Source organism: Lissotriton vulgaris, chromosome 2_1, assembly GCF_964263255.1.
Source record: "Lissotriton vulgaris chromosome 2_1, aLisVul1.2, whole genome shotgun sequence".
In the NCBI taxonomy this organism is placed as follows: domain Eukaryota; kingdom Metazoa; phylum Chordata; class Amphibia; order Caudata; family Salamandridae; genus Lissotriton; species Lissotriton vulgaris.
In genome coordinates, this window is record NC_141687.1 from 1,187,454,623 (window position 1) to 1,187,481,702 (window position 27,080).

Sequence of the window (27,080 nt, forward strand, 5' to 3'; positions counted from 1 at the left end):
TTTGTACTGTTGCATTTCATTTCTTCTCTTCTGCACAACTTTGTCCTTGGTTTCAATCCCCAGTTCCTTACCCTCTGCAAAAAACGTTCTACTACTTCTCATGTTGGTATCGAAACCAAATGCACCATTGAAGCTGTTGCAAGATAGTCATTGATTTCGGGAACGTAATATTTAGAACCGAGAGCACACACATCAGAGGGCGTTGGTGGTATAGTGGTGAGCATAGCTGCTTCCCAAGCAGTTGACCCGGGTTCGATTCCCGGCCAACGCAGTGAAAATGCTTATATATTCTGCAAGCAGGACATATTTTAATGCAACATGTCTCAAAATGGAAATTTCATGAACAGATTAATCAGCCATATATAAAAAAATAAACAAATACATAGGCAAACATCTCAATCGCACCTTCTGATACATTCATTGTCCTAATATATGATAAGTTTTATAAAGCAGAGTCACAACTCACATGTGCTGGTAATAAATATGTTACAGTGGGCAAACAATGGAAGGGCTGAGGCCCGACCAGACATTATAACTCCAACATCTCTATGTTAAAAAGCATTTCTAGGCAATATCTAGCCTCTGAAAAAAATATGCAAGATCCACCGATAAATCTGGCAAAAGTCCCTAACATTTTGTGCATACTTGTGCACTTACCAGAATGTAGCGCCACCTTGTAGCTGTCGAAGGTAATTGCTGCTCACAAAATGTTTTATCAGAAGGCAAGTTGAGAGGAATCCTAGAGGCAGATGTCCATGGAAAGAGCCGCTCACTGCAGCAGGAATGTTGGATGCTTCAAATTCGCAGAGTTTCCTGTCCAACGTCCACTCACGTCCCGAACGCTCCCAAACGCTCAAAAGCCTCACACCGGGCAAGCCCTCACCGGGTAGATCTCTGGCTCCCAGGTAAAGCCAAATCCTGAGCATGCTAGTGCTAGGATCACAGAGAGAGAGAGAGAGGGTTCATGACATGCTGTCTTGATAAAGGTCTGAAACGGCTAGTGCCTAAGAGTGTCTGACTTTCAGTTATGACTGATTGTGAGAGGGGAAGATGAAGTTTTTCTGTACCCAGCATGCCTTGCAATATACTTAGGCAAATGAGGTGAGAGCCGTACCAATCCCACGCTACTCTGCTTAATGCTCCCTATCTGCATAAAAAGAACACTTTCACAACAGAGCAGAGTGGCGCAGCGGAAGCGTGCTGGGCCCATAACCCAGAGGTCGATGGATCGAAACCATCCTCTGCTAATTTTGCTTGACTTTCCTTCCAAGGACCAAGCTGTCATTTCCACGCTGCCAGCAAGGAAAAGCACAAGCTTGTGCCAGCTATGTGAGAAAATACTTGTCAAATATCTGTGTCTGCTGAAATACAAGAGAGGGATCATCAAATGATCCACCCTGTACTTTGAAAGTAAAGACACACAATAATAAGCATAAATGACTGGTGGGACCTTCAAACACTTTTATGGGCAGGCTTTGAATTTCATTCTTTCCTTTTTGTTCTGCTCTTATCTATCTCCTGGGCATTTAATTGAATGTTCTGTATTTCTCTTCCCTGTTTTGCTTCCCATGCTGCCTCTATATATTCTTATCTATTATTTGTAATGCAGCTTTCCATTCTTCTCTTCTGCACAGCTTTGTCCTTGGTTTCAATCCCAGTTCCTTACCCTCTGCAAAAAACTTTCTATTGCTTTTCATGTTGGTATCTAAACCAAATGCACCATTGAAGCTGGTGCAAGATAGTCATTGAACTCAGGATCCTAATGTTAAGAACCGAGAGCGCACAGATCAGAGGGCGTTGGTGGTATAGTGGTGAGCATAGCTGCCTTCCAAGCAGTTGACCCGGGTTCGATTCCCGGCCAACGCAGTACAAATACTTATATATTCTGCAAGCAGGATATATTTTAATGCAACATGTCACAAAATGGAAATATAATGAACAGATTAATCAGCCGTTATATAAAAAATAAACAAATATGTAGGCAAGCATCTCAATCGCCCCTTCTGCTATATTCATTGTCCTAATATATGATAAGTTTCATAAAGCAGAGTCACCACTCACATGTGCTGGTAAAAAATATTTACAGTGGGCAGACAATGAAAGGGCTGAGGCCCGACCACACATTATAACTCCAGCATCTCTATGTTAAAAACCATTTCCTAGGCAATATCTAGCCTCTGAAAACAATATGCAAGATCCATCGATAAATCTGGTGAAAGTCGCCAACATTTTGTGCATACTTGTGCCCTCACCTGAATGTAGCGCCACCTTGTAGACGTCGGAGGTAACTGCAGCTCAAAAAATGTTTCATCAGAGGGCAAGTTTAGAGGAATCCAAAAGGCAGATGTCCATGGAAAGAGCCCCCGACTGCAGCAGGAAGGTTGGATGCTTCAAATTTGCATAGTTTCCAGTCCAACGTCCTCTCATGTACCGAACGCTCCCAAACGCTCAAAAGCCTTACACCGGGCAAGCCCTCACCGGGTAGATCTCTGGCTCCCAGGTAAAGCCAAATCCTGAGCATGCTAGCACTAGGATCACAGAGAGAGAGAGACAGAGAGTGTTGGAGAGCTGCTGTCTTGATAAAGGCCTGAAACGGCTAGTGCGTAAGAGGGTCTGGACTATCAGTTATGACTGATTGTGAGAGGGGAAGATGAAGATTTTCTGCACCCAGCATGCCTTGCGATATAATTAGGCAAATGAGGTGAGAGCCCGACCAATGCCACTTCACTCCGCTGAATGCCTCCTCATCTGCATAAAGAGATCACCTTCATGAACGAGCAGAGTGGCGCAGCGGAAGCGTGCTGGGCCCATAACCCAGAGGTCGATGGATCGAAACCATCCTCTGCTAATTTTGCTTGACTTTCCTTCCAAGGACCAAGCTGTCATTTCCACACTGCCAGAAAGGAAAAGCGCAAGCTTGTGCCAGCTATGTGAGAAAAGACTTCTCAACTATCTGTGTCTGTGTAATACAAGAGTGTTCGTGAAAGGATCAACCCTGTACTTTGAAAGTAAAGACACACAACTATAACCATAAATGACTGGTGGGAGCTTCACACAACTTTCTGGGCATGCTTTGAATTTCATTCTTCCCTTTTTTTTCTGCTCTTATCTATCTCCTGGGCATTTCATGGAATGTTCTCTCTTTCTCTTCCCTGCTTTGCTTCCCATGCTGCCTATATATGCTGATTTCTACTTTTTGTACTGTTGCATTTCATTTCTTCTCTTCTGCACAACTTTGTCCTTGGTTTCAATCCCCAGTTCCTTACCCTCTGCAAAAAACGTTCTACTACTTCTCATGTTGGTATCGAAACCAAATGCACCATTGAAGCTGTTGCAAGATAGTCATTGATTTCGGGAACGTAATATTTAGAACCGAGAGCACACACATCAGAGGGCGTTGGTGGTATAGTGGTGAGCATAGCTGCTTCCCAAGCAGTTGACCCGGGTTCGATTCCCGGCCAACGCAGTGAAAATGCTTATATATTCTGCAAGCAGGACATATTTTAATGCAACATGTCTCAAAATGGAAATTTCATGAACAGATTAATCAGCCATATATAAAAAAATAAACAAATACATAGGCAAACATCTCAATCGCACCTTCTGATACATTCATTGTCCTAATATATGATAAGTTTTATAAAGCAGAGTCACAACTCACATGTGCTGGTAATAAATATGTTACAGTGGGCAAACAATGGAAGGGCTGAGGCCCGACCAGACATTATAACTCCAACATCTCTATGTTAAAAAGCATTTCTAGGCAATATCTAGCCTCTGAAAAAAATATGCAAGATCCACCGATAAATCTGGCAAAAGTCCCTAACATTTTGTGCATACTTGTGCACTTACCAGAATGTAGCGCCACCTTGTAGCTGTCGAAGGTAATTGCTGCTCACAAAATGTTTTATCAGAAGGCAAGTTGAGAGGAATCCTAGAGGCAGATGTCCATGGAAAGAGCCGCTCACTGCAGCAGGAATGTTGGATGCTTCAAATTCGCAGAGTTTCCTGTCCAACGTCCACAACGCTCCCAAACGCTCAAAAGCCTCACACCGGGCAAGCCCTCACCGGGTAGATCTCTGGCTCCCAGGTAAAGCCAAATCCTGAGCATGCTAGTGCTAGGATCACAGAGAGAGAGAGAGAGGGTTCATGACATGCTGTCTTGATAAAGGTCTGAAACGGCTAGTGCCTAAGAGTGTCTGACTTTCAGTTATGACTGATTGTGAGAGGGGAAGATGAAGTTTTTCTGTACCCAGCATGCCTTGCAATATACTTAGGCAAATGAGGTGAGAGCCGTACCAATCCCACGCTACTCTGCTTAATGCTCCCTATCTGCATAAAAAGAACACTTTCACATCAGAGCAGAGTGGCTCAGCGGAAGCGTGCTGGGCCCATAACCCAGAGGTCGATGGATCGAAACCATCCTCTGCTAATTTTGCTTGACTTTCCTTCCAAGGACCAAGCTGTCATTTCCACGCTGCCAGCAAGGAAAAGCACAAGCTTGTGCCAGCTATGTGAGAAAATACTTGTCAAATATCTGTGTCTGCTGAAATACAAGAGAGGGATCATCAAATGATCCACCCTGTACTTTGAAAGTAAAGACACACAATAATAAGCATAAATGACTGGTGGGACCTTCAAACACTTTTATGGGCAGGCTTTGAATTTCATTCTTTCCTTTTTGTTCTGCTCTTATCTATCTCCTGGGCATTTAATTGAATGTTCTGTATTTCTCTTCCCTGTTTTGCTTCCCATGCTGCCTCTATATATTCTTATCTATTATTTGTAATGCAGCTTTCCATTCTTCTCTTCTGCACAGCTTTGTCCTTGGTTTCAATCCCAGTTCCTTACCCTCTGCAAAAAACTTTCTATTGCTTTTCATGTTGGTATCTAAACCAAATGCACCATTGAAGCTGGTGCAAGATAGTCATTGAACTCAGGATCCTAATGTTAAGAACCGAGAGCGCACAGATCAGAGGGCGTTGGTGGTATAGTGGTGAGCATAGCTGCCTTCCAAGCAGTTGACCCGGGTTCGATTCCCGGCCAACGCAGTACAAATACTTATATATTCTGCAAGCAGGATATATTTTAATGCAACATGTCACAAAATGGAAATATAATGAACAGATTAATCAGCCGTTATATAAAAAATAAACAAATATGTAGGCAAGCATCTCAATCGCCCCTTCTGCTATATTCATTGTCCTAATATATGATAAGTTTCATAAAGCAGAGTCACCACTCACATGTGCTGGTAAAAAATATTTACAGTGGGCAGACAATGAAAGGGCTGAGGCCCGACCACACATTATAACTCCAGCATCTCTATGTTAAAAACCATTTCCTAGGCAATATCTAGCCTCTGAAAACAATATGCAAGATCCATCGATAAATCTGGTGAAAGTCGCCAACATTTTGTGCATACTTGTGCCCTCACCTGAATGTAGCGCCACCTTGTAGACGTCGGAGGTAACTGCAGCTCAAAAAATGTTTCATCAGAGGGCAAGTTTAGAGGAATCCAAAAGGCAGATGTCCATGGAAAGAGCCCCCGACTGCAGCAGGAAGGTTGGATGCTTCAAATTTGCATAGTTTCCAGTCCAACGTCCTCTCATGTACCGAACGCTCCCAAACGCTCAAAAGCCTTACACCGGGCAAGCCCTCACCGGGTAGATCTCTGGCTCCCAGGTAAAGCCAAATCCTGAGCATGCTAGCACTAGGATCACAGAGAGAGAGAGACAGAGAGTGTTGGAGAGCTGCTGTCTTGATAAAGGCCTGAAACGGCTAGTGCGTAAGAGGGTCTGGACTATCAGTTATGACTGATTGTGAGAGGGGAAGATGAAGATTTTCTGCACCCAGCATGCCTTGCGATATAATTAGGCAAATGAGGTGAGAGCCCGACCAATGCCACTTCACTCCGCTGAATGCCTCCTCATCTGCATAAAGAGATCACCTTCATGAACGAGCAGAGTGGCGCAGCGGAAGCGTGCTGGGCCCATAACCCAGAGGTCGATGGATCGAAACCATCCTCTGCTAATTTTGCTTGACTTTCCTTCCAAGGACCAAGCTGTCATTTCCACACTGCCAGAAAGGAAAAGCGCAAGCTTGTGCCAGCTATGTGAGAAAAGACTTCTCAACTATCTGTGTCTGTGTAATACAAGAGTGTTCGTGAAAGGATCAACCCTGTACTTTGAAAGTAAAGACACACAACTATAACCATAAATGACTGGTGGGAGCTTCACACAACTTTCTGGGCATGCTTTGAATTTCATTCTTCCCTTTTTTTTCTGCTCTTATCTATCTCCTGGGCATTTCATGGAATGTTCTCTCTTTCTCTTCCCTGCTTTGCTTCCCATGCTGCCTATATATGCTGATTTCTACTTTTTGTACTGTTGCATTTCATTTCTTCTCTTCTGCACAACTTTGTCCTTGGTTTCAATCCCCAGTTCCTTACCCTCTGCAAAAAACGTTCTACTACTTCTCATGTTGGTATCGAAACCAAATGCACCATTGAAGCTGTTGCAAGATAGTCATTGATTTCGGGAACGTAATATTTAGAACCGAGAGCACACACATCAGAGGGCGTTGGTGGTATAGTGGTGAGCATAGCTGCTTCCCAAGCAGTTGGCCCGGGTTCGATTCCCGGCCAACGCAGTGAAAATGCTTATATATTCTGCAAGCAGGACATATTTTAATGCAACATGTCTCAAAATGGAAATTTCATGAACAGATTAATCAGCCATATATAAAAAAATAAACAAATACATAGGCAAACATCTCAATCGCACCTTCTGATACATTCATTGTCCTAATATATGATAAGTTTTATAAAGCAGAGTCACAACTCACATGTGCTGGTAATAAATATGTTACAGTGGGCAAACAATGGAAGGGCTGAGGCCCGACCAGACATTATAACTCCAACATCTCTATGTTAAAAAGCATTTCTAGGCAATATCTAGCCTCTGAAAAAAATATGCAAGATCCACCGATAAATCTGGCAAAAGTCCCTAACATTTTGTGCATACTTGTGCACTTACCAGAATGTAGCGCCACCTTGTAGCTGTCGAAGGTAATTGCTGCTCACAAAATGTTTTATCAGAAGGCAAGTTGAGAGGAATCCTAGAGGCAGATGTCCATGGAAAGAGCCGCTCACTGCAGCAGGAATGTTGGATGCTTCAAATTCGCAGAGTTTCCTGTCCAACGTCCACTCACGTCCCGAACGCTCCCAAACGCTCAAAAGCCTCACACCGGGCAAGCCCTCACCGGGTAGATCTCTGGCTCCCAGGTAAAGCCAAATCCTGAGCATGCTAGTGCTAGGATCACAGAGAGAGAGAGAGAGGGTTCATGACATGCTGTCTTGATAAAGGTCTGAAACGGCTAGTGCCTAAGAGTGTCTGACTTTCAGTTATGACTGATTGTGAGAGGGGAAGATGAAGTTTTTCTGTACCCAGCATGCCTTGCAATATACTTAGGCAAATGAGGTGAGAGCCGTACCAATCCCACGCTACTCTGCTTAATGCTCCCTATCTGCATAAAAAGAACACTTTCACAACAGAGCAGAGTGGCGCAGCGGAAGCGTGCTGGGCCCATAACCCAGAGGTCGATGGATCGAAACCATCCTCTGCTAATTTTGCTTGACTTTCCTTCCAAGGACCAAGCTGTCATTTCCACGCTGCCAGCAAGGAAAAGCACAAGCTTGTGCCAGCTATGTGAGAAAATACTTGTCAAATATCTGTGTCTGCTGAAATACAAGAGAGGGATCATCAAATGATCCACCCTGTACTTTGAAAGTAAAGACACACAATAATAAGCATAAATGACTGGTGGGACCTTCAAACACTTTTATGGGCAGGCTTTGAATTTCATTCTTTCCTTTTTGTTCTGCTCTTATCTATCTCCTGGGCATTTAATTGAATGTTCTGTATTTCTCTTCCCTGTTTTGCTTCCCATGCTGCCTCTATATATTCTTATCTATTATTTGTAATGCAGCTTTCCATTCTTCTCTTCTGCACAGCTTTGTCCTTGGTTTCAATCCCAGTTCCTTACCCTCTGCAAAAAACTTTCTATTGCTTTTCATGTTGGTATCTAAACCAAATGCACCATTGAAGCTGGTGCAAGATAGTCATTGAACTCAGGATCCTAATGTTAAGAACCGAGAGCGCACAGATCAGAGGGCGTTGGTGGTATAGTGGTGAGCATAGCTGCCTTCCAAGCAGTTGACCCGGGTTCGATTCCCGGCCAACGCAGTACAAATACTTATATATTCTGCAAGCAGGATATATTTTAATGCAACATGTCACAAAATGGAAATATAATGAACAGATTAATCAGCCGTTATATAAAAAATAAACAAATATGTAGGCAAGCATCTCAATCGCCCCTTCTGCTATATTCATTGTCCTAATATATGATAAGTTTCATAAAGCAGAGTCACCACTCACATGTGCTGGTAAAAAATATTTACAGTGGGCAGACAATGAAAGGGCTGAGGCCCGACCACACATTATAACTCCAGCATCTCTATGTTAAAAACCATTTCCTAGGCAATATCTAGCCTCTGAAAACAATATGCAAGATCCATCGATAAATCTGGTGAAAGTCGCCAACATTTTGTGCATACTTGTGCCCTCACCTGAATGTAGCGCCACCTTGTAGACGTCGGAGGTAACTGCAGCTCAAAAAATGTTTCATCAGAGGGCAAGTTTAGAGGAATCCAAAAGGCAGATGTCCATGGAAAGAGCCCCCGACTGCAGCAGGAAGGTTGGATGCTTCAAATTTGCATAGTTTCCAGTCCAACGTCCTCTCATGTACCGAACGCTCCCAAACGCTCAAAAGCCTTACACCGGGCAAGCCCTCACCGGGTAGATCTCTGGCTCCCAGGTAAAGCCAAATCCTGAGCATGCTAGCACTAGGATCACAGAGAGAGAGAGACAGAGAGTGTTGGAGAGCTGCTGTCTTGATAAAGGCCTGAAACGGCTAGTGCGTAAGAGGGTCTGGACTATCAGTTATGACTGATTGTGAGAGGGGAAGATGAAGATTTTCTGCACCCAGCATGCCTTGCGATATAATTAGGCAAATGAGGTGAGAGCCCGACCAATGCCACTTCACTCCGCTGAATGCCTCCTCATCTGCATAAAGAGATCACCTTCATGAACGAGCAGAGTGGCGCAGCGGAAGCGTGCTGGGCCCATAACCCAGAGGTCGATGGATCGAAACCATCCTCTGCTAATTTTGCTTGACTTTCCTTCCAAGGACCAAGCTGTCATTTCCACACTGCCAGAAAGGAAAAGCGCAAGCTTGTGCCAGCTATGTGAGAAAAGACTTCTCAACTATCTGTGTCTGTGTAATACAAGAGTGTTCGTGAAAGGATCAACCCTGTACTTTGAAAGTAAAGACACACAACTATAACCATAAATGACTGGTGGGAGCTTCACACAACTTTCTGGGCATGCTTTGAATTTCATTCTTCCCTTTTTTTTCTGCTCTTATCTATCTCCTGGGCATTTCATGGAATGTTCTCTCTTTCTCTTCCCTGCTTTGCTTCCCATGCTGCCTATATATGCTGATTTCTACTTTTTGTACTGTTGCATTTCATTTCTTCTCTTCTGCACAACTTTGTCCTTGGTTTCAATCCCCAGTTCCTTACCCTCTGCAAAAAACGTTCTACTACTTCTCATGTTGGTATCGAAACCAAATGCACCATTGAAGCTGTTGCAAGATAGTCATTGATTTCGGGAACGTAATATTTAGAACCGAGAGCACACACATCAGAGGGCGTTGGTGGTATAGTGGTGAGCATAGCTGCTTCCCAAGCAGTTGACCCGGGTTCGATTCCCGGCCAACGCAGTGAAAATGCTTATATATTCTGCAAGCAGGACATATTTTAATGCAACATGTCTCAAAATGGAAATTTCATGAACAGATTAATCAGCCATATATAAAAAAATAAACAAATACATAGGCAAACATCTCAATCGCACCTTCTGATACATTCATTGTCCTAATATATGATAAGTTTTATAAAGCAGAGTCACAACTCACATGTGCTGGTAATAAATATGTTACAGTGGGCAAACAATGGAAGGGCTGAGGCCCGACCAGACATTATAACTCCAACATCTCTATGTTAAAAAGCATTTCTAGGCAATATCTAGCCTCTGAAAAAAATATGCAAGATCCACCGATAAATCTGGCAAAAGTCCCTAACATTTTGTGCATACTTGTGCACTTACCAGAATGTAGCGCCACCTTGTAGCTGTCGAAGGTAATTGCTGCTCACAAAATGTTTTATCAGAAGGCAAGTTGAGAGGAATCCTAGAGGCAGATGTCCATGGAAAGAGCCGCTCACTGCAGCAGGAATGTTGGATGCTTCAAATTCGCAGAGTTTCCTGTCCAACGTCCACTCACGTCCCGAACGCTCCCAAACGCTCAAAAGCCTCACACCGGGCAAGCCCTCACCGGGTAGATCTCTGGCTCCCAGGTAAAGCCAAATCCTGAGCATGCTAGTGCTAGGATCACAGAGAGAGAGAGAGAGGGTTCATGACATGCTGTCTTGATAAAGGTCTGAAACGGCTAGTGCCTAAGAGTGTCTGACTTTCAGTTATGACTGATTGTGAGAGGGGAAGATGAAGTTTTTCTGTACCCAGCATGCCTTGCAATATACTTAGGCAAATGAGGTGAGAGCCGTACCAATCCCACGCTACTCTGCTTAATGCTCCCTATCTGCATAAAAAGAACACTTTCACAACAGAGCAGAGTGGCGCAGCGGAAGCGTGCTGGGCCCATAACCCAGAGGTCGATGGATCGAAACCATCCTCTGCTAATTTTGCTTGACTTTCCTTCCAAGGACCAAGCTGTCATTTCCACGCTGCCAGCAAGGAAAAGCACAAGCTTGTGCCAGCTATGTGAGAAAATACTTGTCAAATATCTGTGTCTGCTGAAATACAAGAGAGGGATCATCAAATGATCCACCCTGTACTTTGAAAGTAAAGACACACAATAATAAGCATAAATGACTGGTGGGACCTTCAAACACTTTTATGGGCAGGCTTTGAATTTCATTCTTTCCTTTTTGTTCTGCTCTTATCTATCTCCTGGGCATTTAATTGAATGTTCTGTATTTCTCTTCCCTGTTTTGCTTCCCATGCTGCCTCTATATATTCTTATCTATTATTTGTAATGCAGCTTTCCATTCTTCTCTTCTGCACAGCTTTGTCCTTGGTTTCAATCCCAGTTCCTTACCCTCTGCAAAAAACTTTCTATTGCTTTTCATGTTGGTATCTAAACCAAATGCACCATTGAAGCTGGTGCAAGATAGTCATTGAACTCAGGATCCTAATGTTAAGAACCGAGAGCGCACAGATCAGAGGGCGTTGGTGGTATAGTGGTGAGCATAGCTGCCTTCCAAGCAGTTGACCCGGGTTCGATTCCCGGCCAACGCAGTACAAATACTTATATATTCTGCAAGCAGGATATATTTTAATGCAACATGTCACAAAATGGAAATATAATGAACAGATTAATCAGCCGTTATATAAAAAATAAACAAATATGTAGGCAAGCATCTCAATCGCCCCTTCTGCTATATTCATTGTCCTAATATATGATAAGTTTCATAAAGCAGAGTCACCACTCACATGTGCTGGTAAAAAATATTTACAGTGGGCAGACAATGAAAGGGCTGAGGCCCGACCACACATTATAACTCCAGCATCTCTATGTTAAAAACCATTTCCTAGGCAATATCTAGCCTCTGAAAACAATATGCAAGATCCATCGATAAATCTGGTGAAAGTCGCCAACATTTTGTGCATACTTGTGCCCTCACCTGAATGTAGCGCCACCTTGTAGACGTCGGAGGTAACTGCAGCTCAAAAAATGTTTCATCAGAGGGCAAGTTTAGAGGAATCCAAAAGGCAGATGTCCATGGAAAGAGCCCCCGACTGCAGCAGGAAGGTTGGATGCTTCAAATTTGCATAGTTTCCAGTCCAACGTCCTCTCATGTACCGAACGCTCCCAAACGCTCAAAAGCCTTACACCGGGCAAGCCCTCACCGGGTAGATCTCTGGCTCCCAGGTAAAGCCAAATCCTGAGCATGCTAGCACTAGGATCACAGAGAGAGAGAGACAGAGAGTGTTGGAGAGCTGCTGTCTTGATAAAGGCCTGAAACGGCTAGTGCGTAAGAGGGTCTGGACTATCAGTTATGACTGATTGTGAGAGGGGAAGATGAAGATTTTCTGCACCCAGCATGCCTTGCGATATAATTAGGCAAATGAGGTGAGAGCCCGACCAATGCCACTTCACTCCGCTGAATGCCTCCTCATCTGCATAAAGAGATCACCTTCATGAACGAGCAGAGTGGCGCAGCGGAAGCGTGCTGGGCCCATAACCCAGAGGTCGATGGATCGAAACCATCCTCTGCTAATTTTGCTTGACTTTCCTTCCAAGGACCAAGCTGTCATTTCCACACTGCCAGAAAGGAAAAGCGCAAGCTTGTGCCAGCTATGTGAGAAAAGACTTCTCAACTATCTGTGTCTGTGTAATACAAGAGTGTTCGTGAAAGGATCAACCCTGTACTTTGAAAGTAAAGACACACAACTATAACCATAAATGACTGGTGGGAGCTTCACACAACTTTCTGGGCATGCTTTGAATTTCATTCTTCCCTTTTTTTTCTGCTCTTATCTATCTCCTGGGCATTTCATGGAATGTTCTCTCTTTCTCTTCCCTGCTTTGCTTCCCATGCTGCCTATATATGCTGATTTCTACTTTTTGTACTGTTGCATTTCATTTCTTCTCTTCTGCACAACTTTGTCCTTGGTTTCAATCCCCAGTTCCTTACCCTCTGCAAAAAACGTTCTACTACTTCTCATGTTGGTATCGAAACCAAATGCACCATTGAAGCTGTTGCAAGATAGTCATTGATTTCGGGAACGTAATATTTAGAACCGAGAGCACACACATCAGAGGGCGTTGGTGGTATAGTGGTGAGCATAGCTGCTTCCCAAGCAGTTGACCCGGGTTCGATTCCCGGCCAACGCAGTGAAAATGCTTATATATTCTGCAAGCAGGACATATTTTAATGCAACATGTCTCAAAATGGAAATTTCATGAACAGATTAATCAGCCATATATAAAAAAATAAACAAATACATAGGCAAACATCTCAATCGCACCTTCTGATACATTCATTGTCCTAATATATGATAAGTTTTATAAAGCAGAGTCACAACTCACATGTGCTGGTAATAAATATGTTACAGTGGGCAAACAATGGAAGGGCTGAGGCCCGACCAGACATTATAACTCCAACATCTCTATGTTAAAAAGCATTTCTAGGCAATATCTAGCCTCTGAAAAAAATATGCAAGATCCACCGATAAATCTGGCAAAAGTCCCTAACATTTTGTGCATACTTGTGCACTTACCAGAATGTAGCGCCACCTTGTAGCTGTCGAAGGTAATTGCTGCTCACAAAATGTTTTATCAGAAGGCAAGTTGAGAGGAATCCTAGAGGCAGATGTCCATGGAAAGAGCCGCTCACTGCAGCAGGAATGTTGGATGCTTCAAATTCGCAGAGTTTCCTGTCCAACGTCCACTTACGTCCCGAACGCTCCCAAACGCTCAAAAGCCTCACACCGGGCAAGCCCTCACCGGGTAGATCTCTGGCTCCCAGGTAAAGCCAAATCCTGAGCATGCTAGTGCTAGGATCACAGAGAGAGAGAGAGAGGGTTCATGACATGCTGTCTTGATAAAGGTCTGAAACGGCTAGTGCCTAAGAGTGTCTGACTTTCAGTTATGACTGATTGTGAGAGGGGAAGATGAAGTTTTTCTGTACCCAGCATGCCTTGCAATATACTTAGGCAAATGAGGTGAGAGCCGTACCAATCCCACGCTACTCTGCTTAATGCTCCCTATCTGCATAAAAAGAACACTTTCACATCAGAGCAGAGTGGCTCAGCGGAAGCGTGCTGGGCCCATAACCCAGAGGTCGATGGATCGAAACCATCCTCTGCTAATTTTGCTTGACTTTCCTTCCAAGGACCAAGCTGTCATTTCCACGCTGCCAGCAAGGAAAAGCACAAGCTTGTGCCAGCTATGTGAGAAAATACTTGTCAAATATCTGTGTCTGCTGAAATACAAGAGAGGGATCATCAAATGATCCACCCTGTACTTTGAAAGTAAAGACACACAATAATAAGCATAAATGACTGGTGGGACCTTCAAACACTTTTATGGGCAGGCTTTGAATTTCATTCTTTCCTTTTTGTTCTGCTCTTATCTATCTCCTGGGCATTTAATTGAATGTTCTGTATTTCTCTTCCCTGTTTTGCTTCCCATGCTGCCTCTATATATTCTTATCTATTATTTGTAATGCAGCTTTCCATTCTTCTCTTCTGCACAGCTTTGTCCTTGGTTTCAATCCCAGTTCCTTACCCTCTGCAAAAAACTTTCTATTGCTTTTCATGTTGGTATCTAAACCAAATGCACCATTGAAGCTGGTGCAAGATAGTCATTGAACTCAGGATCCTAATGTTAAGAACCGAGAGCGCACAGATCAGAGGGCGTTGGTGGTATAGTGGTGAGCATAGCTGCCTTCCAAGTAGTTGACCCGGGTTCGATTCCCGGCCAACGCAGTACAAATACTTATATATTCTGCAAGCAGGATATATTTTAATGCAACATGTCACAAAATGGAAATATAATGAACAGATTAATCAGCCGTTATATAAAAAATAAACAAATATGTAGGCAAGCATCTCAATCGCCCCTTCTGCTATATTCATTGTCCTAATATATGATAAGTTTCATAAAGCAGAGTCACCACTCACATGTGCTGGTAAAAAATATTTACAGTGGGCAGACAATGAAAGGGCTGAGGCCCGACCACACATTATAACTCCAGCATCTCTATGTTAAAAACCATTTCCTAGGCAATATCTAGCCTCTGAAAACAATATGCAAGATCCATCGATAAATCTGGTGAAAGTCGCCAACATTTTGTGCATACTTGTGCCCTCACCTGAATGTAGCGCCACCTTGTAGACGTCGGAGGTAACTGCAGCTCAAAAAATGTTTCATCAGAGGGCAAGTTTAGAGGAATCCAAAAGGCAGATGTCCATGGAAAGAGCCCCCGACTGCAGCAGGAAGGTTGGATGCTTCAAATTTGCATAGTTTCCAGTCCAACGTCCTCTCATGTACCGAACGCTCCCAAAAGCTCAAAAGCCTTACACCGGGCAAGCCCTCACCGGGTAGATCTCTGGCTCCCAGGTAAAGCCAAATCCTGAGCATGCTAGCACTAGGATCACAGAGAGAGAGAGACAGAGAGTGTTGGAGAGCTGCTGTCTTGATAAAGGCCTGAAACGGCTAGTGCGTAAGAGGGTCTGGACTATCAGTTATGACTGATTGTGAGAGGGGAAGATGAAGATTTTCTGCACCCAGCATGCCTTGCGATATAATTAGGCAAATGAGGTGAGAGCCCGACCAATGCCACTTCACTCCGCTGAATGCCTCCTCATCTGCATAAAGAGATCACCTTCATGAACGAGCAGAGTGGCGCAGCGGAAGCGTGCTGGGCCCATAACCCAGAGGTCGATGGATCGAAACCATCCTCTGCTAATTTTGCTTGACTTTCCTTCCAAGGACGAAGCTGTCATTTCCACACTGCCAGAAAGGAAAAGCGCAAGCTTGTGCCAGCTATGTGAGAAAAGACTTCTCAACTATCTGTGTCTGTGTAATACAAGAGTGTTCGTGAAAGGATCAACCCTGTACTTTGAAAGTAAAGACACACAACTATAACCATAAATGACTGGTGGGAGCTTCACACAACTTTCTGGGCATGCTTTGAATTTCATTCTTCCCTTTTTTTTCTGCTCTTATCTATCTCCTGGGCATTTCATGGAATGTTCTCTCTTTCTCTTCCCTGCTTTGCTTCCCATGCTGCCTATATATGCTGATTTCTACTTTTTGTACTGTTGCATTTCATTTCTTCTCTTCTGCACAACTTTGTCCTTGGTTTCAATCCCCAGTTCCTTACCCTCTGCAAAAAACGTTCTACTACTTCTCATGTTGGTATCGAAACCAAATGCACCATTGAAGCTGTTGCAAGATAGTCATTGATTTCGGGAACGTAATATTTAGAACCGAGAGCACACACATCAGAGGGCGTTGGTGGTATAGTGGTGAGCATAGCTGCTTCCCAAGCAGTTGACCCGGGTTCGATTCCCGGCCAACGCAGTGAAAATGCTTATATATTCTGCAAGCAGGACATATTTTAATGCAACAGGTCTCAAAATGGAAATTTCATGAACAGATTAATCAGCCATATATAAAAAAATAAACAAATACATAGGCAAACATCTCAATCGCACCTTCTGATACATTCATTGTCCTAATATATGATAAGTTTTATAAAGCAGAGTCACAACTCACATGTGCTGGTAATAAATATGTTACAGTGGGCAAACAATGGAAGGGCTGAGGCCCGACCAGACATTATAACTCCAACATCTCTATGTTAAAAAGCATTTCTAGGCAATATCTAGCCTCTGAAAAAAATATGCAAGATCCACCGATAAATCTGGCAAAAGTCCCTAACATTTTGTGCATACTTGTGCACTTACCAGAATGTAGCGCCACCTTGTAGCTGTCGAAGGTAATTGCTGCTCACAAAATGTTTTATCAGAAGGCAAGTTGAGAGGAATCCTAGAGGCAGATGTCCATGGAAAGAGCCGCTCACTGCAGCAGGAATGTTGGATGCTTCAAATTCGCAGAGTTTCCTGTCCAACGTCCACTCACGTCCCGAACGCTCCCAAACGCTCAAAAGCCTCACACCGGGCAAGCCCTCACCGGGTAGATCTCTGGCTCCCAGGTAAAGCCAAATCCTGAGCATGCTAGTGCTAGGATCACAGAGAGAGAGAGAGAGGGTTCATGACATGCTGTCTTGATAAAGGTCTGAAACGGCTAGTGCCTAAGAGTGTCTGACTTTCAGTTATGACTGATTGTGAGAGGGGAAGATGAAGTTTTTCTGTACCCAGCATGCCTTGCAATATACTTAGGCAAATGAGGTGAGAGCCGTACCAATCCCACGCTACTCTGCTTAATGCTCCCTATCTGCATAAAAAGAACACTTTCACAACAGAGCAGAGTGGCGCAGCGGAAGCGTGCTGGGCCCATAACCCAGAGGTCGATGGATCGAAACCATCCTCTGCTAATTTTGCTTGACTTTCCTTCCAAGGACCAAGCTGTCATTTCCACGCTGCCAGCAAGGAAAAGCACAAGCTTGTGCCAGCTATGTGAGAAAATACTTGTCAAATATCTGTGTCTGCTGAAATACAAGAGAGGGATCATCAAATGATCCACCCTGTACTTTGAAAGTAAAGACACACAATAATAAGCATAAATGACTGGTGGGACCTTCAAACACTTTTATGGGCAGGCTTTGAATTTCATTCTTTCCTTTTTGTTCTGCTCTTATCTATCTCCTGGGCATTTAATTGAATGTTCTGTATTTCTCTTCCCTGTTTTGCTTCCCATGCTGCCTCTATATATTCTTATCTATTATTTGTAATGCAGCTTTCCATTCTTCTCTTCTGCACAGCTTTGTCCTTGGTTTCAATCCCAGTTCCTTACCCTCTGCAAAAAACTTTCTATTGCTTTTCATGTTGGTATCTAAACCAAATGCACCATTGAAGCTGGTGCAAGATAGTCATTGAACTCAGGATCCTAATGTTAAGAACCGAGAGCGCACAGATCAGAGGGCGTTGGTGGTATAGTGGTGAGCATAGCTGCCTTCCAAGCAGTTGACCCGGGTTCGATTCCCGGCCAACGCAGTACAAATACTTATATATTCTGCAAGCAGGATATATTTTAATGCAACATGTCACAAAATGGAAATATAATGAACAGATTAATCAGCCGTTATATAAAAAATAAACAAATATGTAGGCAAGCATCTCAATCGCCCCTTCTGCTATATTCATTGTCCTAATATATGATAAGTTTCATAAAGCAGAGTCACCACTCACATGTGCTGGTAAAAAATATTTACAGTGGGCAGACAATGAAAGGGCTGAGGCCCGACCACACATTATAACTCCAGCATCTCTATGTTAAAAACCATTTCCTAGGCAATATCTAGCCTCTGAAAACAATATGCAAGATCCATCGATAAATCTGGTGAAAGTCGCCAACATTTTGTGCATACTTGTGCCCTCACCTGAATGTAGCGCCACCTTGTAGACGTCGGAGGTAACTGCAGCTCAAAAAATGTTTCATCAGAGGGCAAGTTTAGAGGAATCCAAAAGGCAGATGTCCATGGAAAGAGCCCCCGACTGCAGCAGGAAGGTTGGATGCTTCAAATTTGCATAGTTTCCAGTCCAACGTCCTCTCATGTACCGAACGCTCCCAAACGCTCAAAAGCCTTACACCGGGCAAGCCCTCACCGGGTAGATCTCTGGCTCCCAGGTAAAGCCAAATCCTGAGCATGCTAGCACTAGGATCACAGAGAGAGAGAGACAGAGAGTGTTGGAGAGCTGCTGTCTTGATAAAGGCCTGAAACGGCTAGTGCGTAAGAGGGTCTGGACTATCAGTTATGACTGATTGTGAGAGGGGAAGATGAAGATTTTCTGCACCCAGCATGCCTTGCGATATAATTAGGCAAATGAGGTGAGAGCCCGACCAATGCCACTTCACTCCGCTGAATGCCTCCTCATCTGCATAAAGAGATCACCTTCATGAACGAGCAGAGTGGCGCAGCGGAAGCGTGCTGGGCCCATAACCCAGAGGTCGATGGATCGAAACCATCCTCTGCTAATTTTGCTTGACTTTCCTTCCAAGGACCAAGCTGTCATTTCCACACTGCCAGAAAGGAAAAGCGCAAGCTTGTGCCAGCTATGTGAGAAAAGACTTCTCAACTATCTGTGTCTGTGTAATACAAGAGTGTTCGTGAAAGGATCAACCCTGTACTTTGAAAGTAAAGACACACAACTATAACCATAAATGACTGGTGGGAGCTTCACACAACTTTCTGGGCATGCTTTGAATTTCATTCTTCCCTTTTTTTTCTGCTCTTATCTATCTCCTGGGCATTTCATGGAATGTTCTCTCTTTCTCTTCCCTGCTTTGCTTCCCATGCTGCCTATATATGCTGATTTCTACTTTTTGTACTGTTGCATTTCATTTCTTCTCTTCTGCACAACTTTGTCCTTGGTTTCAATCCCCAGTTCCTTACCCTCTGCAAAAAACGTTCTACTACTTCTCATGTTGGTATCGAAACCAAATGCACCATTGAAGCTGTTGCAAGATAGTCATTGATTTCGGGAACGTAATATTTAGAACCGAGAGCACACACATCAGAGGGCGTTGGTGGTATAGTGGTGAGCATAGCTGCTTCCCAAGCAGTTGACCCGGGTTCGATTCCCGGCCAACGCAGTGAAAATGCTTATATATTCTGCAAGCAGGACATATTTTAATGCAACATGTCTCAAAATGGAAATTTCATGAACAGATTAATCAGCCATATATAAAAAAATAAACAAATACATAGGCAAACATCTCAATCGCACCTTCTGATACATTCATTGTCCTAATATATGATAAGTTTTATAAAGCAGAGTCACAACTCACATGTGCTGGTAATAAATATGTTACAGTGGGCAAACAATGGAAGGGCTGAGGCCCGACCAGACATTATAACTCCAACATCTCTATGTTAAAAAGCATTTCTAGGCAATATCTAGCCTCTGAAAAAAATATGCAAGATCCACCGATAAATCTGGCAAAAGTCCCTAACATTTTGTGCATACTTGTGCACTTACCAGAATGTAGCGCCACCTTGTAGCTGTCGAAGGTAATTGCTGCTCACAAAATGTTTTATCAGAAGGCAAGTTGAGAGGAATCCTAGAGGCAGATGTCCATGGAAAGAGCCGCTCACTGCAGCAGGAATGTTGGATGCTTCAAATTCGCAGAGTTTCCTGTCCAACGTCCACTCACGTCCCGAACGCTCCCAAACGCTCAAAAGCCTCACACCGGGCAAGCCCTCACCGGGTAGATCTCTGGCTCCCAGGTAAAGCCAAATCCTGAGCATGCTAGTGCTAGGATCACAGAGAGAGAGAGAGAGGGTTCATGACATGCTGTCTTGATAAAGGTCTGAAACGGCTAGTGCCTAAGAGTGTCTGACTTTCAGTTATGACTGATTGTGAGAGGGGAAGATGAAGTTTTTCTGTACCCAGCATGCCTTGCAATATACTTAGGCAAATGAGGTGAGAGCCGTACCAATCCCACGCTACTCTGCTTAATGCTCCCTATCTGCATAAAAAGAACACTTTCACAACAGAGCAGAGTGGCGCAGCGGAAGCGTGCTGGGCCCATAACCCAGAGGTCGATGGATCGAAACCATCCTCTGCTAATTTTGCTTGACTTTCCTTCCAAGGACCAAGCTGTCATTTCCACGCTGCCAGCAAGGAAAAGCACAAGCTTGTGCCAGCTATGTGAGAAAATACTTGTCAAATATCTGTGTCTGCTGAAATACAAGAGAGGGATCATCAAATGATCCACCCTGTACTTTGAAAGTAAAGACACACAATAATAAGCATAAATGACTGGTGGGACCTTCAAACACTTTTATGGGCAGGCTTTGAATTTCATTCTTTCCTTTTTGTTCTGCTCTTATCTATCTCCTGGGCATTTAATTGAATGTTCTGTATTTCTCTTCCCTGTTTTGCTTCCCATGCTGCCTCTATATATTCTTATCTATTATTTGTAATGCAGCTTTCCATTCTTCTCTTCTGCACAGCTTTGTCCTTGGTTTCAATCCCAGTTCCTTACCCTCTGCAAAAAACTTTCTATTGCTTTTCATGTTGGTATCTAAACCAAATGCACCATTGAAGCTGGTGCAAGATAGTCATTGAACTCAGGATCCTAATGTTAAGAACCGAGAGCGCACAGATCAGAGGGCGTTGGTGGTATAGTGGTGAGCATAGCTGCCTTCCAAGCAGTTGACCCGGGTTCGATTCCCGGCCAACGCAGTACAAATACTTATATATTCTGCAAGCAGGATATATTTTAATGCAACATGTCACAAAATGGAAATATAATGAACAGATTAATCAGCCGTTATATAAAAAATAAACAAATATGTAGGCAAGCATCTCAATCGCCCCTTCTGCTATATTCATTGTCCTAATATATGATAAGTTTCATAAAGCAGAGTCACCACTCACATGTGCTGGTAAAAAATATTTACAGTGGGCAGACAATGAAAGGGCTGAGGCCCGACCACACATTATAACTCCAGCATCTCTATGTTAAAAACCATTTCCTAGGCAATATCTAGCCTCTGAAAACAATATGCAAGATCCATCGATAAATCTGGTGAAAGTCGCCAACATTTTGTGCATACTTGTGCCCTCACCTGAATGTAGCGCCACCTTGTAGACGTCGGAGGTAACTGCAGCTCAAAAAATGTTTCATCAGAGGGCAAGTTTAGAGGAATCCAAAAGGCAGATGTCCATGGAAAGAGCCCCCGACTGCAGCAGGAAGGTTGGATGCTTCAAATTTGCATAGTTTCCAGTCCAACGTCCTCTCATGTACCGAACGCTCCCAAACGCTCAAAAGCCTTACACCGGGCAAGCCCTCACCGGGTAGATCTCTGGCTCCCAGGTAAAGCCAAATCCTGAGCATGCTAGCACTAGGATCACAGAGAGAGAGAGACAGAGAGTGTTGGAGAGCTGCTGTCTTGATAAAGGCCTGAAACGGCTAGTGCGTAAGAGGGTCTGGACTATCAGTTATGACTGATTGTGAGAGGGGAAGATGAAGATTTTCTGCACCCAGCATGCCTTGCGATATAATTAGGCAAATGAGGTGAGAGCCCGACCAATGCCACTTCACTCCGCTGAATGCCTCCTCATCTGCATAAAGAGATCACCTTCATGAACGAGCAGAGTGGCGCAGCGGAAGCGTGCTGGGCCCATAACCCAGAGGTCGATGGATCGAAACCATCCTCTGCTAATTTTGCTTGACTTTCCTTCCAAGGACCAAGCTGTCATTTCCACACTGCCAGAAAGGAAAAGCGCAAGCTTGTGCCAGCTATGTGAGAAAAGACTTCTCAACTATCTGTGTCTGTGTAATACAAGAGTGTTCGTGAAAGGATCAACCCTGTACTTTGAAAGTAAAGACACACAACTATAACCATAAATGACTGGTGGGAGCTTCACACAACTTTCTGGGCATGCTTTGAATTTCATTCTTCCCTTTTTTTTCTGCTCTTATCTATCTCCTGGGCATTTCATGGAATGTTCTCTCTTTCTCTTCCCTGCTTTGCTTCCCATGCTGCCTATATATGCTGATTTCTACTTTTTGTACTGTTGCATTTCATTTCTTCTCTTCTGCACAACTTTGTCCTTGGTTTCAATCCCCAGTTCCTTACCCTCTGCAAAAAACGTTCTACTACTTCTCATGTTGGTATCGAAACCAAATGCACCATTGAAGCTGTTGCAAGATAGTCATTGATTTCGGGAACGTAATATTTAGAACCGAGAGCACACACATCAGAGGGCGTTGGTGGTATAGTGGTGAGCATAGCTGCTTCCCAAGCAGTTGACCCGGGTTCGATTCCCGGCCAACGCAGTGAAAATGCTTATATATTCTGCAAGCAGGACATATTTTAATGCAACATGTCTCAAAATGGAAATTTCATGAACAGATTAATCAGCCATATATAAAAAAATAAACAAATACATAGGCAAACATCTCAATCGCACCTTCTGATACATTCATTGTCCTAATATATGATAAGTTTTATAAAGCAGAGTCACAACTCACATGTGCTGGTAATAAATATGTTACAGTGGGCAAACAATGGAAGGGCTGAGGCCCGACCAGACATTATAACTCCAACATCTCTATGTTAAAAAGCATTTCTAGGCAATATCTAGCCTCTGAAAAAAATATGCAAGATCCACCGATAAATCTGGCAAAAGTCCCTAACATTTTGTGCATACTTGTGCACTTACCAGAATGTAGCGCCACCTTGTAGCTGTCGAAGGTAATTGCTGCTCACAAAATGTTTTATCAGAAGGCAAGTTGAGAGGAATCCTAGAGGCAGATGTCCATGGAAAGAGCCGCTCACTGCAGCAGGAATGTTGGATGCTTCAAATTCGCAGAGTTTCCTGTCCAACGTCCACTTACGTCCCGAACGCTCCCAAACGCTCAAAAGCCTCACACCGGGCAAGCCCTCACCGGGTAGATCTCTGGCTCCCAGGTAAAGCCAAATCCTGAGCATGCTAGTGCTAGGATCACAGAGAGAGAGAGAGAGGGTTCATGACATGCTGTCTTGATAAAGGTCTGAAACGGCTAGTGCCTAAGAGTGTCTGACTTTCAGTTATGACTGATTGTGAGAGGGGAAGATGAAGTTTTTCTGTACCCAGCATGCCTTGCAATATACTTAGGCAAATGAGGTGAGAGCCGTACCAATCCCACGCTACTCTGCTTAATGCTCCCTATCTGCATAAAAAGAACACTTTCACATCAGAGCAGAGTGGCTCAGCGGAAGCGTGCTGGGCCCATAACCCAGAGGTCGATGGATCGAAACCATCCTCTGCTAATTTTGCTTGACTTTCCTTCCAAGGACCAAGCTGTCATTTCCACGCTGCCAGCAAGGAAAAGCACAAGCTTGTGCCAGCTATGTGAGAAAATACTTGTCAAATATCTGTGTCTGCTGAAATACAAGAGAGGGATCATCAAATGATCCACCCTGTACTTTGAAAGTAAAGACACACAATAATAAGCATAAATGACTGGTGGGACCTTCAAACACTTTTATGGGCAGGCTTTGAATTTCATTCTTTCCTTTTTGTTCTGCTCTTATCTATCTCCTGGGCATTTAATTGAATGTTCTGTATTTCTCTTCCCTGTTTTGCTTCCCATGCTGCCTCTATATATTCTTATCTATTATTTGTAATGCAGCTTTCCATTCTTCTCTTCTGCACAGCTTTGTCCTTGGTTTCAATCCCAGTTCCTTACCCTCTGCAAAAAACTTTCTATTGCTTTTCATGTTGGTATCTAAACCAAATGCACCATTGAAGCTGGTGCAAGATAGTCATTGAACTCAGGATCCTAATGTTAAGAACCGAGAGCGCACAGATCAGAGGGCGTTGGTGGTATAGTGGTGAGCATAGCTGCCTTCCAAGTAGTTGACCCGGGTTCGATTCCCGGCCAACGCAGTACAAATACTTATATATTCTGCAAGCAGGATATATTTTAATGCAACATGTCACAAAATGGAAATATAATGAACAGATTAATCAGCCGTTATATAAAAAATAAACAAATATGTAGGCAAGCATCTCAATCGCCCCTTCTGCTATATTCATTGTCCTAATATATGATAAGTTTCATAAAGCAGAGTCACCACTCACATGTGCTGGTAAAAAATATTTACAGTGGGCAGACAATGAAAGGGCTGAGGCCCGACCACACATTATAACTCCAGCATCTCTATGTTAAAAACCATTTCCTAGGCAATATCTAGCCTCTGAAAACAATATGCAAGATCCATCGATAAATCTGGTGAAAGTCGCCAACATTTTGTGCATACTTGTGCCCTCACCTGAATGTAGCGCCACCTTGTAGACGTCGGAGGTAACTGCAGCTCAAAAAATGTTTCATCAGAGGGCAAGTTTAGAGGAATCCAAAAGGCAGATGTCCATGGAAAGAGCCCCCGACTGCAGCAGGAAGGTTGGATGCTTCAAATTTGCATAGTTTCCAGTCCAACGTCCTCTCATGTACCGAACGCTCCCAAAAGCTCAAAAGCCTTACACCGGGCAAGCCCTCACCGGGTAGATCTCTGGCTCCCAGGTAAAGCCAAATCCTGAGCATGCTAGCACTAGGATCACAGAGAGAGAGAGACAGAGAGTGTTGGAGAGCTGCTGTCTTGATAAAGGCCTGAAACGGCTAGTGCGTAAGAGGGTCTGGACTATCAGTTATGACTGATTGTGAGAGGGGAAGATGAAGATTTTCTGCACCCAGCATGCCTTGCGATATAATTAGGCAAATGAGGTGAGAGCCCGACCAATGCCACTTCACTCCGCTGAATGCCTCCTCATCTGCATAAAGAGATCACCTTCATGAACGAGCAGAGTGGCGCAGCGGAAGCGTGCTGGGCCCATAACCCAGAGGTCGATGGATCGAAACCATCCTCTGCTAATTTTGCTTGACTTTCCTTCCAAGGACGAAGCTGTCATTTCCACACTGCCAGAAAGGAAAAGCGCAAGCTTGTGCCAGCTATGTGAGAAAAGACTTCTCAACTATCTGTGTCTGTGTAATACAAGAGTGTTCGTGAAAGGATCAACCCTGTACTTTGAAAGTAAAGACACACAACTATAACCATAAATGACTGGTGGGAGCTTCACACAACTTTCTGGGCATGCTTTGAATTTCATTCTTCCCTTTTTTTTCTGCTCTTATCTATCTCCTGGGCATTTCATGGAATGTTCTCTCTTTCTCTTCCCTGCTTTGCTTCCCATGCTGCCTATATATGCTGATTTCTACTTTTTGTACTGTTGCATTTCATTTCTTCTCTTCTGCACAACTTTGTCCTTGGTTTCAATCCCCAGTTCCTTACCCTCTGCAAAAAACGTTCTACTACTTCTCATGTTGGTATCGAAACCAAATGCACCATTGAAGCTGTTGCAAGATAGTCATTGATTTCGGGAACGTAATATTTAGAACCGAGAGCACACACATCAGAGGGCGTTGGTGGTATAGTGGTGAGCATAGCTGCTTCCCAAGCAGTTGACCCGGGTTCGATTCCCGGCCAACGCAGTGAAAATGCTTATATATTCTGCAAGCAGGACATATTTTAATGCAACAGGTCTCAAAATGGAAATTTCATGAACAGATTAATCAGCCATATATAAAAAAATAAACAAATACATAGGCAAACATCTCAATCGCACCTTCTGATACATTCATTGTCCTAATATATGATAAGTTTTATAAAGCAGAGTCACAACTCACATGTGCTGGTAATAAATATGTTACAGTGGGCAAACAATGGAAGGGCTGAGGCCCGACCAGACATTATAACTCCAACATCTCTATGTTAAAAAGCATTTCTAGGCAATATCTAGCCTCTGAAAAAAATATGCAAGATCCACCGATAAATCTGGCAAAAGTCCCTAACATTTTGTGCATACTTGTGCACTTACCAGAATGTAGCGCCACCTTGTAGCTGTCGAAGGTAATTGCTGCTCACAAAATGTTTTATCAGAAGGCAAGTTGAGAGGAATCCTAGAGGCAGATGTCCATGGAAAGAGCCGCTCACTGCAGCAGGAATGTTGGATGCTTCAAATTCGCAGAGTTTCCTGTCCAACGTCCACTCACGTCCCGAACGCTCCCAAACGCTCAAAAGCCTCACACCGGGCAAGCCCTCACCGGGTAGATCTCTGGCTCCCAGGTAAAGCCAAATCCTGAGCATGCTAGTGCTAGGATCACAGAGAGAGAGAGAGAGGGTTCATGACATGCTGTCTTGATAAAGGTCTGAAACGGCTAGTGCCTAAGAGTGTCTGACTTTCAGTTATGACTGATTGTGAGAGGGGAAGATGAAGTTTTTCTGTACCCAGCATGCCTTGCAATATACTTAGGCAAATGAGGTGAGAGCCGTACCAATCCCACGCTACTCTGCTTAATGCTCCCTATCTGCATAAAAAGAACACTTTCACAACAGAGCAGAGTGGCGCAGCGGAAGCGTGCTGGGCCCATAACCCAGAGGTCGATGGATCGAAACCATCCTCTGCTAATTTTGCTTGACTTTCCTTCCAAGGACCAAGCTGTCATTTCCACGCTGCCAGCAAGGAAAAGCACAAGCTTGTGCCAGCTATGTGAGAAAATACTTGTCAAATATCTGTGTCTGCTGAAATACAAGAGAGGGATCATCAAATGATCCACCCTGTACTTTGAAAGTAAAGACACACAATAATAAGCATAAATGACTGGTGGGACCTTCAAACACTTTTATGGGCAGGCTTTGAATTTCATTCTTTCCTTTTTGTTCTGCTCTTATCTATCTCCTGGGCATTTAA

At 43.7% G+C, this 27,080-nt stretch overlaps 31 non-coding genes across 31 annotated transcripts; all 31 read left to right on the forward strand.

The window, feature by feature from the left end:
* Nucleotides 1-199: 199 nt before the first annotated feature.
* TRNAG-CCC (transfer RNA glycine (anticodon CCC)) lies at nucleotides 200-271 on the forward strand. Its single transcript has one exon. It is a non-coding gene; the product is annotated as a tRNA-Gly (tRNA).
* Nucleotides 272-1,175: 904 nt separating this feature from the next.
* Nucleotides 1,176-1,247, forward strand: TRNAM-CAU (transfer RNA methionine (anticodon CAU)). Its single transcript has one exon. It is a non-coding gene; the product is annotated as a tRNA-Met (tRNA).
* A 547-nt stretch (nucleotides 1,248-1,794) lies between these two features.
* Nucleotides 1,795-1,866, forward strand: TRNAG-UCC (transfer RNA glycine (anticodon UCC)). The gene has a single exon. It is a non-coding gene; the product is annotated as a tRNA-Gly (tRNA).
* A 910-nt stretch (nucleotides 1,867-2,776) lies between these two features.
* Nucleotides 2,777-2,848, forward strand: TRNAM-CAU (transfer RNA methionine (anticodon CAU)). Its single transcript has one exon. It is a non-coding gene; the product is annotated as a tRNA-Met (tRNA).
* A 546-nt stretch (nucleotides 2,849-3,394) lies between these two features.
* Nucleotides 3,395-3,466, forward strand: TRNAG-CCC (transfer RNA glycine (anticodon CCC)). The gene has a single exon. It is a non-coding gene; the product is annotated as a tRNA-Gly (tRNA).
* A 1,513-nt stretch (nucleotides 3,467-4,979) lies between these two features.
* Nucleotides 4,980-5,051, forward strand: TRNAG-UCC (transfer RNA glycine (anticodon UCC)). Its single transcript has one exon. It is a non-coding gene; the product is annotated as a tRNA-Gly (tRNA).
* A 910-nt stretch (nucleotides 5,052-5,961) lies between these two features.
* On the forward strand, nucleotides 5,962-6,033 carry TRNAM-CAU (transfer RNA methionine (anticodon CAU)). The gene has a single exon. It is a non-coding gene; the product is annotated as a tRNA-Met (tRNA).
* Nucleotides 6,034-6,579: 546 nt separating this feature from the next.
* On the forward strand, nucleotides 6,580-6,651 carry TRNAG-CCC (transfer RNA glycine (anticodon CCC)). The gene has a single exon. It is a non-coding gene; the product is annotated as a tRNA-Gly (tRNA).
* A 904-nt stretch (nucleotides 6,652-7,555) lies between these two features.
* On the forward strand, nucleotides 7,556-7,627 carry TRNAM-CAU (transfer RNA methionine (anticodon CAU)). The gene has a single exon. It is a non-coding gene; the product is annotated as a tRNA-Met (tRNA).
* Nucleotides 7,628-8,174: 547 nt separating this feature from the next.
* TRNAG-UCC (transfer RNA glycine (anticodon UCC)) lies at nucleotides 8,175-8,246 on the forward strand. Its single transcript has one exon. It is a non-coding gene; the product is annotated as a tRNA-Gly (tRNA).
* A 910-nt stretch (nucleotides 8,247-9,156) lies between these two features.
* On the forward strand, nucleotides 9,157-9,228 carry TRNAM-CAU (transfer RNA methionine (anticodon CAU)). Its single transcript has one exon. It is a non-coding gene; the product is annotated as a tRNA-Met (tRNA).
* Nucleotides 9,229-9,774: 546 nt separating this feature from the next.
* On the forward strand, nucleotides 9,775-9,846 carry TRNAG-CCC (transfer RNA glycine (anticodon CCC)). Its single transcript has one exon. It is a non-coding gene; the product is annotated as a tRNA-Gly (tRNA).
* Nucleotides 9,847-10,750: 904 nt separating this feature from the next.
* Nucleotides 10,751-10,822, forward strand: TRNAM-CAU (transfer RNA methionine (anticodon CAU)). Its single transcript has one exon. It is a non-coding gene; the product is annotated as a tRNA-Met (tRNA).
* A 547-nt stretch (nucleotides 10,823-11,369) lies between these two features.
* TRNAG-UCC (transfer RNA glycine (anticodon UCC)) lies at nucleotides 11,370-11,441 on the forward strand. The gene has a single exon. It is a non-coding gene; the product is annotated as a tRNA-Gly (tRNA).
* A 910-nt stretch (nucleotides 11,442-12,351) lies between these two features.
* On the forward strand, nucleotides 12,352-12,423 carry TRNAM-CAU (transfer RNA methionine (anticodon CAU)). The gene has a single exon. It is a non-coding gene; the product is annotated as a tRNA-Met (tRNA).
* Nucleotides 12,424-12,969: 546 nt separating this feature from the next.
* Nucleotides 12,970-13,041, forward strand: TRNAG-CCC (transfer RNA glycine (anticodon CCC)). Its single transcript has one exon. It is a non-coding gene; the product is annotated as a tRNA-Gly (tRNA).
* Nucleotides 13,042-14,564: 1,523 nt separating this feature from the next.
* On the forward strand, nucleotides 14,565-14,636 carry TRNAG-UCC (transfer RNA glycine (anticodon UCC)). The gene has a single exon. It is a non-coding gene; the product is annotated as a tRNA-Gly (tRNA).
* A 910-nt stretch (nucleotides 14,637-15,546) lies between these two features.
* On the forward strand, nucleotides 15,547-15,618 carry TRNAM-CAU (transfer RNA methionine (anticodon CAU)). The gene has a single exon. It is a non-coding gene; the product is annotated as a tRNA-Met (tRNA).
* A 546-nt stretch (nucleotides 15,619-16,164) lies between these two features.
* TRNAG-CCC (transfer RNA glycine (anticodon CCC)) lies at nucleotides 16,165-16,236 on the forward strand. Its single transcript has one exon. It is a non-coding gene; the product is annotated as a tRNA-Gly (tRNA).
* Nucleotides 16,237-17,140: 904 nt separating this feature from the next.
* TRNAM-CAU (transfer RNA methionine (anticodon CAU)) lies at nucleotides 17,141-17,212 on the forward strand. Its single transcript has one exon. It is a non-coding gene; the product is annotated as a tRNA-Met (tRNA).
* A 547-nt stretch (nucleotides 17,213-17,759) lies between these two features.
* TRNAG-UCC (transfer RNA glycine (anticodon UCC)) lies at nucleotides 17,760-17,831 on the forward strand. Its single transcript has one exon. It is a non-coding gene; the product is annotated as a tRNA-Gly (tRNA).
* Nucleotides 17,832-18,741: 910 nt separating this feature from the next.
* On the forward strand, nucleotides 18,742-18,813 carry TRNAM-CAU (transfer RNA methionine (anticodon CAU)). Its single transcript has one exon. It is a non-coding gene; the product is annotated as a tRNA-Met (tRNA).
* Nucleotides 18,814-19,359: 546 nt separating this feature from the next.
* Nucleotides 19,360-19,431, forward strand: TRNAG-CCC (transfer RNA glycine (anticodon CCC)). The gene has a single exon. It is a non-coding gene; the product is annotated as a tRNA-Gly (tRNA).
* A 904-nt stretch (nucleotides 19,432-20,335) lies between these two features.
* On the forward strand, nucleotides 20,336-20,407 carry TRNAM-CAU (transfer RNA methionine (anticodon CAU)). The gene has a single exon. It is a non-coding gene; the product is annotated as a tRNA-Met (tRNA).
* A 547-nt stretch (nucleotides 20,408-20,954) lies between these two features.
* On the forward strand, nucleotides 20,955-21,026 carry TRNAG-UCC (transfer RNA glycine (anticodon UCC)). Its single transcript has one exon. It is a non-coding gene; the product is annotated as a tRNA-Gly (tRNA).
* A 910-nt stretch (nucleotides 21,027-21,936) lies between these two features.
* TRNAM-CAU (transfer RNA methionine (anticodon CAU)) lies at nucleotides 21,937-22,008 on the forward strand. Its single transcript has one exon. It is a non-coding gene; the product is annotated as a tRNA-Met (tRNA).
* Nucleotides 22,009-22,554: 546 nt separating this feature from the next.
* TRNAG-CCC (transfer RNA glycine (anticodon CCC)) lies at nucleotides 22,555-22,626 on the forward strand. The gene has a single exon. It is a non-coding gene; the product is annotated as a tRNA-Gly (tRNA).
* A 1,523-nt stretch (nucleotides 22,627-24,149) lies between these two features.
* On the forward strand, nucleotides 24,150-24,221 carry TRNAG-UCC (transfer RNA glycine (anticodon UCC)). The gene has a single exon. It is a non-coding gene; the product is annotated as a tRNA-Gly (tRNA).
* Nucleotides 24,222-25,131: 910 nt separating this feature from the next.
* TRNAM-CAU (transfer RNA methionine (anticodon CAU)) lies at nucleotides 25,132-25,203 on the forward strand. Its single transcript has one exon. It is a non-coding gene; the product is annotated as a tRNA-Met (tRNA).
* Nucleotides 25,204-25,749: 546 nt separating this feature from the next.
* TRNAG-CCC (transfer RNA glycine (anticodon CCC)) lies at nucleotides 25,750-25,821 on the forward strand. Its single transcript has one exon. It is a non-coding gene; the product is annotated as a tRNA-Gly (tRNA).
* Nucleotides 25,822-26,725: 904 nt separating this feature from the next.
* On the forward strand, nucleotides 26,726-26,797 carry TRNAM-CAU (transfer RNA methionine (anticodon CAU)). The gene has a single exon. It is a non-coding gene; the product is annotated as a tRNA-Met (tRNA).
* Nucleotides 26,798-27,080: the final 283 nt, after the last annotated feature.